Source organism: Bubalus kerabau, chromosome 1 (assembly GCF_029407905.1).
Source record: "Bubalus kerabau isolate K-KA32 ecotype Philippines breed swamp buffalo chromosome 1, PCC_UOA_SB_1v2, whole genome shotgun sequence".
NCBI lineage: Eukaryota > Metazoa > Chordata > Mammalia > Artiodactyla > Bovidae > Bubalus > Bubalus kerabau.
Genome location: NC_073624.1, coordinates 239,320,040 through 239,335,394, shown reverse-complemented (window position 1 = coordinate 239,335,394; position 15,355 = coordinate 239,320,040). Strand labels below are relative to the sequence as shown.

The 15,355-nt window shown below is 37.7% G+C and overlaps 1 long non-coding RNA gene across 44 annotated transcripts in view; it reads right to left on the bottom strand.

The window, feature by feature from the left end:
- Positions 1-15,355, bottom strand: part of LOC129636993 (uncharacterized) — a 499,812-nt gene that overhangs the window by 435,319 nt on the left and 49,138 nt on the right. The window contains exon 6 of one of the 44 annotated variants that reach the window (XR_008707305.1): positions 198-2,220. The exons of the other annotated variants lie outside the window; for them this stretch is intronic. This is a non-coding gene — a long non-coding RNA (uncharacterized LOC129636993). Of the gene's footprint in view, positions 1-197; positions 2,221-15,355 lie in introns of those variants that run through there. 44 annotated transcript variants of the gene reach the window in all.

Sequence of the window (15,355 nt, the reverse complement as noted above, 5' to 3'; positions counted from 1 at the left end):
TGAGAACACCAGAGCCACAGTGTAAGGAAGAGGCTAAGTGAGCAACCAAATTGCCTCAACAAAATATTATTCAAAATTTCTAACAAGTCACAGAAAAATGCAAACAAACTAATCATTATTAACAGGTTCTCTCCAGATACATTGTTTACATGCTTTTTCTAAGATGTGAATTAATATCCTTTATGTCCTTTATTGAGTAATGAGACATAATCCAAGCAAAACTGCTATGAGAATATTGGGGAAAACCACTGAAAACGTTTACAGTGTTATGTTCAGATCTTTGCAAAAATCTCAGTTTCTTTTTCAGATGTGCTTTTCTTCAATGTGAAAAAAGCTAAAGGCAGAGAAAAGTAAGGCAGCTTATGTGAGCTTGTTTGTTTTTTAACCTATTCAACTTTCTACATTAAATCTATTTGGGGAAAGTGATGATTCTTAGGTAGATGCCCCACTGGGGTATTTGTAGAGATTCTAAGATAAGGAAGATAAAGCATCCTTCTAAAATGAATAAAGAAAGAAAACAGTACTAACCTGTTCTTAGGAGCCAGAATTCCAAACACAGCATAGATTTGTGGCCCAACCCATAAGACTCAACTTTCCAATTATCAAGGAAAACAGAATTGGAAAGATATCATTAAGCAAGGTGACTCAAAACCCAATTTTGATAATGTAAGAATAAAGGCAGTATCAAGCTGTGGATTAAATGCCCTTTAACATATAACCTAGGCTTAGGAAAACTAGCAAAAGTATATGGGGGGGTGGGGAGAATGTATCTTAACATTTCTTTAATCCCAAATGTTTGAATAAAATGTGTCTTAGATATTTAAAAAGCAAAACACATAGCTGAAAATTTTCTAACAGATTTTCTTCCTGCAAATACCTGAAGCTAAGAAGAGAAGCCTGAGAAGAAAAAATAGAAATGGAAAAGAGGGAAGGAAAGAAGAGAGGGAAAGTGGGGAGGGAGAGAGGAAAGAAAAGAGAAGGAATAAAACTCAGAGCTCCACTGAAATCCTACCTGGGATTGTGAGAGCAAAGGAATCTTGACACAGCATATTGTTTTTCTCTGTTATCACCACAGATCTGTATTTCAAGCTAGGAACCAACATATTGTTTCCATTGAATAGGATTACCAAAATTTGTTTCCAGGAAAACTTTAAAACCAGCCCCAAGTTTAAGTCCCCATCGGATAGGTCATAAAGAGCAGCAATCAATTCCAAAGCTTGATGGCTGTTCATGGTGTCATTTGCCGCTTCACATCTGTTTAACTCTGAAGTGACATTCCCAACTGACTATATTTTCGGCAAGTTCCCCATGAAATTACTTCAGTTTTATGTACAGATCACTGTGTACATTTCATATAGAGATGAAATAGATACTTTCAAGCAGTTTCCAATCTGATATTTTCCCAAATGCAGGAAAAAAGAAAGAGATTGGGGAGGGGGGAAGAAGAAAGAAATGATTAAACATCATGTTTTTGAAGAAAATGCGTCAAAAAGTAGAAAGGATTATTTTTACTCTGTAAAAGTTCTGGACAGATTCTCTTTACAGATGATTATAGCATAAGGTATTATTGTTCTTTTTACAGAGACTGGCTCATTTTACTCTCTCCTATAGATGTTTTGGCTGTTATGCTCCAGAAGGCCTCAGTTCCACAGCTTCCTTGGCCAGCCAGGGCAGATGCTATAATTCTCTGTTGCTTTTCTGTAGACAAAGGTAGGACTCTCAGCCTTTCACCAACAGATGGGAGGCTCATATTCACTCTCAGGTATAATCATCCTGCCCAACAATGAACTGATTTTTACCCCACTCCAGAGTTGAGGCTGGTGGGGTGGAAATTCTAGGTCAGAGGTAAAAGCAAATGTTTCTGGAGACACAGGAGAAGGGCAGGGGAGTTTAATCTCAGTCCTCCTGATTTAGAGTCCTGGGGTAAATGCCGCTGTAACAAGGCTCCAAACCAACAACAGGATGACATAAGCTCTTCCATTTCTAACCCAGTTACCCACCAGAACCCAAAGCATCTTGAAGCTCATGATGTATAAATTTAATTTCTCTTTTATGGCTGGAGCAGTATTTTCCATGATTTATAAATCATTTGGTCGGTGATTTCTTTGAAATCTTTGCCTCATTTATGCTCTTGACCTCTTGACCTCCTGATACATTTATTTATGCCAGAGATCTCTCTGCAGTGGTGCAGTTTAATGTCATTTGCCCGAGACTGGGTGGCTGAGAGGCAAAGAAACAAAGACAAACGTTTAAGGAGGTTTGTGTCGCAAAACTGTGTTTAAAAAGAAGGATAAACAAAGGAAAATGTGAACACTTAAAACATATTATTCCTGCACTATTGATTTATTGCAGGAACCCTCTATTTATTGAATACTTTATGGGTATCTGATTATATGGCAGTTGATGGGGCAATGAGAGAATACTGATCCTCACAGGAAAAAATATTTGCTGTAAATGTCATGACATGCCTTGTCTATAATATGATTCTTTCCAGATGGTTATTTTTCAAGTTTCAGAAATGGAAAAATATGCCTTAAGACAAGTATACATAAAAATGATGTCTTTCTCCTTTGTCTCCTTTTGATTTTCATTTATTAATACTCTGCTGTTTACCATGAAGCAGTGTGCTGAAGAAATCTGGTCAGAATGACATCTGATTAATTGGGCAGGGCACTTCCTACATAGCTCTTTGCTGATAACCCAGCTGTCCAAGAACCATTTCATTATAAGAGATGCAGAGGCAGGCGACAGTCACAAAACCACTGGGAAGCTGGGTCTGTTCTAACAGATTGGCACAATTTGTATCACTGATGCTCAGAACCTACAGGGTTTGCATAGCCCAAAGCCAAGGACAGGGTTTGTCTCTTGGGACAGCCTCTATTTCTCTATGCCACTTACTCACTATTGAAATGTTGTGAAGAAAACAGCTCCTCTTTAACACTCCCAATCATTTACCTGATTCAGAATTAGTTATTATGCTTTATATATACATATATGTGTATATATATATATACATACACACATATATATAGTGAGACTCACATGCTAGCACACGTACAAACACATAAATATTGTCTTAAAGGTATATTCTAGAGGTGAAATATAATATTGTTAGCTGTTACAGCTAAAGTTAACAATGCTCTAACACTGAGCAACTGATTTTCTATGCTTTAGAAGGCTAAGTGTTTTACTTAGCTCCTCTTGTTGCTCTGTTTTACCAAGAAAGTATGTAATTTGCACATTCAAATTACATAAATTCAACTACTGTGCCTTGGCTCAGTGGAAAAAATAGTGAGAGGAAGAGAAAGAGTAGTGTAAACTGTGTGTGTGATTTTGCCTTCATTCACTCAAGACACACATATCACAGGGAGTGTGAATCAGGCAACCTGAATTGGTGGTTTTGTTTCCCTCTTGCTTCTCACATGAGCCTCTTGAGGCACAGGGCCTGATTCAAGGATAAAGCTGACTACATGGTTTTGTTTTTTTTTTTTTTCCACCATACATGCTGATGCTACATAGAACGGGGTTAATTGCAGCCCATGTCACAGCTAGGAATCCTGTGTGAACAAGCAGAGTGAAAAGTACAAAGAAACATCAAATAACAAATCAAAGAGAAGAATGTCCAAAGGCAAAAAACAGAGATACCAAATAAGAATCAAGCTTAGTTCAAGCAACCAAAAACACAAAGGTCAAAGTCAGTAAAAGGTGACAAAATGCTAGCACCAGTTATTTCAGGGATGGCTATTTACTTCTTAATATATTTCTTCATTTTACAACTTGTCTGCAAGAAGCATAGGTCAGTTTTATGATGAGAAGGAAACAAACTATTAAGATACTAATGAAAATCAAAAGAGAAAGAGAGAGAGCATAACTCAGCCTAAATCTGGAGAGTCCAAGGGCTGGGAGGTCACCAGAACAGGCACTGGGAAGCTCAAGTTCATTTTCTCCTGCTTCTCAGTGTGGTCCTGGCTCAGAACACAGGGTCCAGAGTCAGAGACACCTGAGGTCAAATTTTGACTCAGCCACCATTAGCTTGTGATCTTGAACAAGTCATTTGACATCTCTGAGAAATGGTGTGCTGGTAAACATTGCCCAGCCAGCTCTGGCTAGAAGGAATGTGATTTTCAGCATCTGCCAATTTCTACAAATGCAAACACTCCCAGTGGTTTCAATTTCAAGCTCAGTCTGTGGTCAACCAGATCACAAAATTCCTAACTATTTAACAAAGGGTTCTCACACACTGGTATAATAAGACAGCTCAGCACACCCTGGTCTCTGAGCCTCAGTTTCCTCCTCTACATAATGGGGATGTTAACAATACTTGAGTCCCCCTGCCCCTCCCAAAAAACCCAAGTCCCTATTCATAGGTATATTGTGACAGTTGAAGGATCAATGCATGTAAAACGCTGAACAGAGTGTCAGGCTCAAGATGAGCATTTAAATGTGCATTTAAAAACATCACAGACACAAGTATTTGCTCATATATGCATAAATTATCTCTGGAAAAATTACTCAAGGAATTGGTAAATAATCATCTCTGAAGAGCAACAGGAAGGAACATTTCGATGTTTACTTTGATACTTTTTTTTTTTTAAACTTTGGTATCTTTTAATTTCAGAGAAGGCAATGGCACCCCACTCCAGTACTCTTGCCTGGAAAATCCCATGGATGGAGGAGCCTGGTAGGCTGCAGTCCATGGGGTCACTAAGAGTTGGACACGACTGAGTGACTTGACTTTCACTTTTCACTTTCATGCATTGGAGAAGGAAATGGCAACCCACTCCATTGTTCTTGCCTGGAGAACCCCAGGGATGGCGGAGCCTGGTGGGCTGCTGTCTTTAATTTAGATACATGAACATGTCTTTCATACACTAAAAAAATAAGTAGGACTTATATCATTTTACAAAAATAATTAGGTGATTTTAGCTCTCAGGACTGGCTGCCTTCACCAACCAACATGCTCTCCTGCTGAAACCAACAGAAGTGCACAAATGGACTTAGCGTAAATTAAAACACAAGAAACTCCACCTGGGACATGAAAACAAAAATCAATTAGTAGGTTTATGTGAAAGATACCATTGCAGATGACATACCTCCAATTTTTACATTGGACGTTAGTTGATGGAGTTAATGTCAGGTATTAATCCTTTGTTGAACAGGGACTTGGTTTGTCGATGGTGGTCACAATAATCATATCACTATGAGTCTTGATTTATTACAAAAAATATAACTATAGAAATTAAATAATGGAAATAATTCTCTAGAATTTCCTCTTTTCTCTTTTTTCCCCTCCCATTTACCATCCTTTCTTTTCTGTTGTTTACTAAATGTGTTTACCTGCCCAGGTCTCCAAGCCTTACCAACTTGACTGCTAGATCTTAGGGGATACTGTCCTTGCAAAATCCCATCCCATTTGTCATCTAGGAGAATAGGGGATGGACAGAGGCTGGAAAGGGAAGGTGGCAGTTACATTACTTTTGCTGCAGCCTGCCTCTGCTGCAGTTCTGAGGACCAAAGTCTGGGGTCCATCACCCAGGCCTCAGAGGGAAAGCAAATTGAACCTCCTCTTGTTTGGAACCCCCAAAGTGAAAGAAGATTTTCTATTGATTCTCCACAGCAGTAGTGAGACGAGGCTCCAACTTCTAATAAGACTTTACTTATAATTCAAGAAGAACAGAAGGAAACTTTTGAGTCAGCCAAAAAATTTCTTTGGGTTTTTCCATAAGATGTTACGGAATCTTAAGGCAATACCAATCTTAAGGAAAGGCAATACCATTCCTTCCCAGAGCAAGCCCTACCCTCACTCACAAGAATGCGGCCCCACTCTTTGGTCCCAGTATAAACTTAATAATATAAGTTTATACTTAAGAAAATAATACCTGTGGCAGACTCATTTTGATATTTGGCAAAACTAATACAATTATGTAAAATTTAAAAATAAAATTAAATTAAAAAAAAAGAAAAAAAAGAAAATAATAATCCAGAATCAGGGCACTTCTCAAAATCTGGATGACCAGATCAAATAGGTCATTGAAAGCCCAGTCCAACCCCAAACCCTAGGTCAGCCTGATACTCCCCACATGAGATAAAAACTGTGTCTACTTATCCTTCTGGAAATCACTTCCCTGGAAGACAAAAGCTCAAATAATAATCTACAGACCACCCCAGACACAGGTGACCATAGTTAGGGCACAGTGCAGTCTCAGCCCACACAGATAAAAGACAAACAGGATGCCCTGCTCATACGCAGGCAACAAAAGAACACGACCACACAGAGCATTTGGTTTCTCAGTCAAAGGTGTCTCGATGAGTTCACAAGCCTCCCAAATAATAGCCAGCTTCTAGCTTTACATTTCAGTAACATAAAGACAATTCAGTCATTTTTCTAGAACAAAGAACTAGTCTGACCCAGAGAAGTAAAGAAGGCTGATTTTCTTATGAGACAGAAAATCTTTGCAGCTCTTAAAAGACAGGATTTTTTTCAGCTTCTCGTAAATGTTTCAAAATCTTCAGACACATTTTCAGTTAGGTCATCTTGTTGCACTCATATAATTTTGACATGGCTATGATCATATTGTGGATAAAATATTATATTTGACCTTTCTTTACTTAACATGATGCATGTGAATTTTCACATCTCATCTATGTTGTTTAGAATTAGATTGTTGAGTGTTGTAATAATAGTGATATCCAACCTGGAGTAAACAGGCTCTCCAAGTGGAAAAGATGGGAAGCCAGTGCAAACTTAGACAAACTCTGTAAGTGTATCATTTATATCCAGAGCTAGCCTCCTGTCTTCTGAAACTCCTTGTTAACAGGAACCCTTATCTCTAGCACTTGGCACAATGCCCAGAGAAAGCAGGTACTCAGTAAGTCTGTTGGATAAATGAACAATTGAATAAATAAGTGAATGAATGCTGTTTTCCTATGCAAGGACCTCTCCAACTTGTCTCCACTGCAGTATCTCATGCCCTGGACCCACCAAAGCATTCCTTCTTATCAATATATCCCCATTCTGTACCCCCTGCAATTTTAAGTTATTGCCCAATAGAAGCAAAACTTACAACTTCCTCATCTTAGGAAACACACTGGATCCCAAAGAAGGCCCTTCACGAAGTAGGCCAATGCCTGTTAAAGAACCAATGGCTTACGTGACCTGGGAAATCAGGGCTAGTCGTGTTTCACAAGGTTGTTCCAGATCTGTGCTTTCTGTTTTCTGTTCTTTATGCTCTTGTTCAATATTCCTCTGGTTCCTCAGGAGAGATGTTCTCCCAAAATAGAGAGGGGGATAAAAAGCCTCACCAGAAGCTTCAAAAGAATGTGCCTTAAAAGTGCAGTGTTCAATGCTATATTTAAAATGGATAACAGACAAGGACCTACTGTATAGCACAGGGAACTCTGCTCAATGTTATGTGGCAGACTAGATGGGATAGGAGTTTGGGGGAGAACGGATATACATATATGTATGGCTGAATTCCTTTGCTGTCCACCTGAAACTATTACAACATTGTTAATTAGCTACACTCCAATATAAAATAAAAAGTTTTTCCAAAATTGCAATGGTTAGAGGCAAAAAATCTGATGCCCAAAAGACGTTGATTCAATTTCTAGAGAGTGAATCTCACGGTCCTCATCTGTGAAATAGGAGTAAATAAGATAATATGTGCAAAGTGCAAGTACTGCCTGACGTGTAATAAGAACCCAATACATGTTAGCTTTTATTTTTTAATAATAATGTAAGCCAAAGCAGCAAATTAGAGACCATGTTTTCAGTATTAAAGTAGTGGAGAAGCTTCTTAGGGAACGGACACAGCATTTGCTACAGTTCAAACTGCAGAATTTCTATCACCAATATTAACTATACACATCCTACCAACATTCTTCCCCTCCCCCACCCCTGCGATGTCTATGACAGACATCACTAATCAAACCCAGATTTGACCTCAGTCATCTCAAAGCTGACTCTATCGATCAGTATTGTCACAGGAAAGAAAATCTACTTGCCACTCCATACTTAGTTGGCTCCCTCCTTTGCTTGTGCTAACATCAGTCCAAAAAAGAACACTCTTGAATTAAACAGTTGCATAAAAATTTCTTTAAAGTAAGGCATCAGGCTAAACTACTCAGTTATAAGCCTCTATTTAATCTTAGGGTATAAAGTCACTGAGTACCAACGCAGAGCTAACAAACTCATGTTTTTGTCCTCAATGAAGAGCTTTAATCCCCTACACTGAAGAGAATCCTCAATGAATAAATGTTGGATTTCACACTGTTTCAAACCCTAAAACTGAAATGCATAAATTTATCCCTGTTAACACGTAATTCCCTTTGTTTTCCTTTCTCTTCACTGTTTCTCTAGACATTCTCTTTGATTGTCATTAGCTAACTTTCCAAATGAAGTCTAAGTTTCAGGAATTGTGTATGTCTTCTAATGTTGGACAAAGCCCGTTTGAGAACAAGCTGACACTTTATTAGACTATTCACTGTCCCAACATGAGGAGTAAGTGAAATAATATGCCAATTGTTCTTTAACAATAACAATAGCAAACTAGCTCAAATTACAGAAGAATAAGTGTTTTAAGGGACTCTTTTATTGATATAACTCTTTGAGGTCATAACTCAAGGTCTTTTCCTCAGGTTATAAAGGAACCATTTAGATGAGCTTGTGTTTTCTTTCTCAATTTTATGCCAAATAAATATCTGGCCCTAAGGCAAGACAGCACAGGACAAGATGATAAACACAGTTTTCAGAATTCTCTTTAAGAACTTCCATCTTACCTCTGGATCCCAGCATGCCAAGGCATGTGTTGGTACATCACAGCTGTGTTTATACAAGGAAAGTGAACTGGGAAGTTATACATCCAGCTAGTGAAATTGATCCAAACTGGCTAATTGGGGTCTCTAACTTATCTTTCTTCACTAATGTTTATTTTGGGGGAGTCTGAAAACTCCTGAAAACTGCTGTAATTATATTATCCCTATAAACATAGCCGAGGTGACCTGTTTCAGCCATGCTTTAAGACTAATCAGTTTATTTCATACCGTCACCAAGGATTATGAGAGAATCCTGATTAATCAAATCTGGAGTGGGAATTTCTAATTTCATTTGAACAAATAAATCAAATTCAAACCAGTGGTTCAGATAAGGGGCTTCAGAGTGAGTGAGACCAGAATTCAAATCCTGTGGGATTGTAGACAATTTACTCTGGCACTCTAATCCCCAGTTCTTCATATGTATGATATGGACGTTAGAGCTCTACCTTGTAGGATGGTTGTGAAAATTGAATGAGATAATGAATCAGTCATTTAGTGCCTGATATGATACTGAATCAATAACAATGAGAATTGATGACTGTGTTTTTATTTTCTCTCTTATCACCTCAGTTTCTTTTATTACGTAAGAAGATACTCATGCAAAGTTCAAACTAGCTATAATAGACATCTGGGCAGAGTTCAGTTCTTGGGACAGTGTGATTTCTTATATGGAGCTTTGGGTATTTTCCTTTTTCAACAAAAATATTAAAATGCTTAAACACTTCCAGACTATGCTTTAGTGTAACTGCTGCATCCTGCCATCACTTGTGAACCATGGGACATGAATTCCAAATATAAAACCCGGAAGAATTATGCTGGCTTCGATGAATGCAGTCCTGTGCTTTACCAACCCCATGTAACAGGCCAACAAATTATGCTCCTTCTCCCCTTCTGTGCTTTGTACAGTCCCAGGAGGATTGTACCATCGTCAGCTGAAAATCCCCAGAGTGGCTGGCTGGGAAGCAAGGAAAATGGCTCAGCAAGGAATAGCAAGAATATTGATTGGAGGGCCACCTCTCTAATTAAGGGAACACTAGGTTTGTGATTCTGAGGAGCTTACAGTACCAATTTCCCAAATCAACTTGACATACTCGCTTTTCTAGCTGATGTCCCCTGAGGTTCTACCAAAGGCTTTCTAGTCAATGTAAGAGAAGCAAGCCCTGCAATGGCACCAGGGCAGCTTTTCATTTGATTTCCAAGGGTGGACAGTACATATTGAGACCAAATGCTTCAAATTAATGTTCCTCAAGACCCAGGCGGCACAAGCTAGAGTGAAGGGAGAACACCAAGTTCTACCTATGATGGGTCTCTACTTTGCCAACTGTCCTACTCGACCAAGACCACCACCTTCTGAACTGAAAGAAAAATGGGATGATTACAATCTAAGTCACAGGGCAAGCAAGATGGCATAGGGGTTCACAGCATAGTCTCTGAAGTCCAAGAGTGGCGTGTTACACTACTAACAAGTTCCTTAAACTCTCTACTGTCCACCGTCCTCATATGCTAAGTAAGGATATAATAATGTCTGCTTAAAATTGGGTTACTGAGACTTGAATGATGTAATTCATTAAAATGTTTATATGATTGCCTAGTAAATACTGAGTGTTTAAAATATGTTAGCTGATAAGTAACTCATCATTCAGCAAGAGGTTAAAAGTTCTCTATTGAGATGAATCATGAGCTTAGTCTAGCTAAATGGAGAGAATTAAATTGCAGAAGAAGTAGCAGTGAGGTTTATTTGCCCTGCAATTATATAATATTAGGCCAGGTGGTGGGCTTCCCTAGTGGCTTACTGGTAAAGAATTAGTGTGCCAATGTAGGAGACATGGATTCAATCCTTGGTCAGAAGATCTCCTGGAGAAGCAAATGGCAACCTACTTCAGTCTTCTGCCTGGGAAATCCCATGGACAGAAGAGCCTGGCAGGCTACAGTCCCTGGGATTGCAAAAGAGTCAGACACAACTTAGCAACTAGACAACAATGGCCAGGAGTATGAAAATACAGACTACAGCCATTCTTTCAGGTAAGAGCTCAGGGGTTATATGTGAGCAAGTAACAATGTTAGGTGGAAATCAAAGTAACATTTTTAGCACAGGTGTTGGCTCTAAACCTCAGTGCAAAGAGTTTTAGTGGACTGGACAGAACCATATGGAATACTGTTTTTGCCTAGGTAGACAATCAATCGATCACACCTGCCAGCTCCAAAATGAATAAACCCAAACATCCACAGACTACAAATGAGCATGCTGCAGCACTTGGCATCAAACTGCCCCGGCTGTGGTCCATGCAGTAGCTGTAGACCTAACTGCCACATGAGAAAAGAAAGAGCAAAGAGATAGCTCAGCTTGCTCCTGAGGTAAGGATCCTGGCCATGCCACTACTTAGGCTGCATGTAAGGAAGAAACAGAAAAGAGGAAAGGTAAATGGGAGAGACAGAGAGAAGCAAATACAGACACCAACCATTTGACGATGTACTTATGATCCCAGGAAGAGAATTATCCAGAAATCTAGAGACAGAGAATTCCTCCACTAGTGCGTGACCTTGCCTACATCAGCACATCCATAATGACTCGACTCCACACTCACATTTTCGGTCCAATCATTGTGCTTGAGTGCTTGAGCTTTACCAAGCCTTATCAGAGGGAAGATTAAAAAAAAATGGGACTGAACATATTCAGTGTCAGGGAGACTGAATCAAGAATTCACTGGAATAGAAGCAAAAGAAAAAAAATTGGTGTGATTCCACTTCACATTTGCTTCTTAACTCTTTCAAGCCACATACACAAAATCAGAGTTTCTCAATGTTGGCACTATTGATGTTTTGTACTAGATATTTTGTGCTGGGTTCTTTGTTGTGTGGGGCTGTCCTGTCCACTGAGGGTGTTTAGCAACATCCCTGATCTCTGCTGACATGCCAGTGGAACCCCTACACCCTGCCCCAGTTGTGACAACCAAGATGTCTCCAGACATTGCCGAATGTTTCAAGGGCAAAATCACCAACAGGTTGAGAATCACTGCACTAGATTATACTGTTAAGAAAACCACCAAATCACAACCAGTGATCTTTATTTCTTGTTCCCACTACAAGCTGTTGTGGAACAGCTTAGTTAGGCTGACGACTCAGCTCCAGGATCAGACTAATTGAGGAGCCACTATCTGAAGCACTGCTGTTAAGCATGACACAAAAACACAGACTTTTGTAAGCCAGGTACTGACAAACATAACGTCCATCCAAAGATGATGCATACTTCCTTTCACTCACAGTTCACCAGCCAAAGCAAATCACAATGACCATACACAACCGTAAGGATCAGAGAAATGCCCTTCCATTTGCTTGTAAGTAGAAATATTTCATGAACAGATTAAGGACAACCCCAGTTAGCATTTGAAAAAGTTCAAAGTTTCCTCCTCCATGAATTTTTTTATCTTTACTAGTTTCTTGCTTTTTATTTTTATTGGTATTGCTTTTCCAACTTAGGATGTTTGCTTATTAATTTAGCCTTTCTTCTTTTCTATTATACAGCTTTGAATTTTCCTCTAGCACTTCCTTTCTTATATCCCACAAATTTTAATATGTCATGTTTTATTTATTCTTCAGATTCAAGACTTTCCTAATTTCCACTATAATTTGCATTGGATGCATGAGTTATTTAGAATTATTATCATTTCTTTTAGTTTATCTAAAAATAAGGTACTTTGTAGGGGATTCAGTTTGTAATCTCTTACTATGGGAAGAGAATTGTGTGTTCAGTATTCATATGATGCTGACTGTTTTTAATGCTGATTTTTAAAATTTGTTCAGAGTTGCTTTATAGCCAAGTAAAGAGTCAATTTTTGTTAACTGTTATATAATCCTTAAAACTGAGGGTCTTCTCACTGTTAGGCGATTGTTATTATATATGATACTTAGATCAATGTTGTTTCACTTAAATATTCCTTATTCTTACTAACATTTTATCTGTTTGAGCAGTCAGTTTTTGAGAAAGAGAGGTTATGTTAAAGTTTACAATGTTCATTTGTCAGTTTCTCTTTGCAATTCTTGCAGTTTTTATTTTATATAATTTGAAGGTGTACACAAATTTTAAAATATTACCTATCTCTGAGGAGTTGAAATATTTTCATCCAAATGGGAACCCTCTTTATCTTCAGTCATGCTTTTGCCTTAAAAATCTACTTTGCTTGTTATTAATTAGCACAGCTACACAATCTTTCTTTTGGTTGCCTGGTATATCTTTTTCTATTCTTTTATTTTTAACCTTTCTATGTCCTACTTATTTTTAATTTTGCTTCCCTCAGAAGAGTTTAAGTTTTTTAATTAAAGTATAAATGATTTACAATGTTGTGCTAGTTTCTGGCATACAGCAAAATAATTCAGATTTTATATATATATATATTCTTAGAAATATATATATATATATTTCATATACATTTTTTCCTATTATTTTCCATTATGGTTTACTACAGGATACTGAATATACTTCCTTGTGCTAAACAACAGGATCTTGTTTTTCATTTATTCTACATATACTAGTTTGCATTTGCTAATCCCAAACTCCCAATCCATCCCTGCCCCCTCACTCCCCCACACCACATTGACCACCACAGATCTGTTCTTTAGGTTTGTGTGTCCTCATAATTTTAGACAAGTCTCTTAATATAAAACTGGGCTTTGCTTTCTTTTTAGTGCTATTTTTCTTTAATCAAATCCTAAAACATTTGTCTTTTAAATATATAATTTTTCCTATTTATAATTAAACTACAGTTACATTTATATTATTTCTACCATCTTACTTTGTACTGTCTATTTGTCCTATTTGCATTTGTGTGGGTTTCCTTTCTTGCTTTCTTTTGAAGTGTGCGTTTATTTCATTCTTTTTTTTTTCTGAGATTATTTCACTCCCTTCTGAAGTCTATCCTTTAGAAGTGATTTTGTTAAGAATTGTTGGTAGCTTATGAACACTGTTTTTATTTGTCTGCAAGTTTCCTTTTTTCAACTATTTTTGAAAGATGCATTAATTGGATATATTATTCTAGGTTGACCGATTTCTTCCTTTGATTTTTGACGCAATCATTCTGGATTCCATTGCTGCTACTGAAATTCAGTTCTCATTGTTTAATTATCTTCTGCTTGCAATTAAATGTATAGGTAACCTGGGGGAAGGATATTTTTCTGTTTGTTTTGAAAATTTCTTCAGTTTGCTATTTATGAGGCTTTGTTCATAAATTTGTTTTGTCCTGTTTGATATGATTTTAATCTGAGAATTCATGTCTTTCATTAACTCTAGAAATTTATCAGTCATTATCTCCTCAAATATTGCCTCCTCTTCTATTCTCTTCTTCCACAACTGTTTAGACAGTTTAGAGTCTTTTACTCTATCTTCCAGGCTTCCCTGATAGCTCATTTGGTAAAGAATCCACCTGCAATGCAGGAGACCCCAGTTTGACTCCTGGGTTGGGAAAATCTGCTGGAGAAGGGATAGGCTACCCATTCCAGTATTCTTGGATTTCTCCTGTGGCTCAGATGGTAAAGAATCCACCTGCAATGAGAGAGACCTGGGTTTGATCCCTGGATTGGGAAGATCCCCTGGAGAAGGGAAAGGCTACCCATTCCAGTATTCTGCCCAGGAGAATTCCATGGACTGTATTCCATGGTGTTGCAAAGAGTCGGACACAACTGAGCAACTTTCAATTCACTTCACTCTGTCCTCCTTAGCTCCTAACATTTTCTATTTCTTTGTTTCTCTGTGTTGCAATCTGTAATTTCCTCTGATTTATCTTCCAATCTAAAAATTTCCTTTTTAATTGTATATAATCTGCAATACGTCCACTGACTCAATGGACATGAGTTTGAGTAAGCTCTGGGAGTTGGTGATGGACAGGCAAGCCTAGTGTGCTGCAGTCCTTGGGGTCTCAAAGAGTTGGACACGACTGAGCAACTGAACGAACTGAATATGCAATATGATCCATCTATTTATCTCAATAACACTATTTTTTTTAATTTTATATGCTGTATTTTTAAAATCTGCCCAAGAGTTTTACTGATTCTTATTTATTACTCTCAGCATAATTCTCTCATGGAAGGTCAGTATAAAGAGCACCCAAAAGGAAAAAATCTCATAACAATAGCAATCAAGACTTGATGATGTTACTAACATAAATAACTTCAATGCAAATTTCTCCCTTAGTTTAAATTTAGAGAATAAAAGAGGTTGTCTCGTATAATGCTATCTTTTATTGGATAACAAGAGTATGCAGATATTTTCCTTTTGCCCTAATAGCTCAAAAACTTGGAACTTATATTTATGCCCAACTGCAACAGATTTCCTCAGCCTAACTTTTTGGATTCAATCATTCCTTAAAAAATCCTTAAAAAATCATTTCCATCCTTCCTTTAAAAAAACAAAAAGCTAATATCCATGTACTCATTTCTATTTTAATATGTATTTTCTATTATAATACTCAGATCCTTGAGGTAGTATGTGAGGTATAATCATAATAACAAATGTCCTGAGGCTTCAGTCTCATCATTGGTCAAATGATAT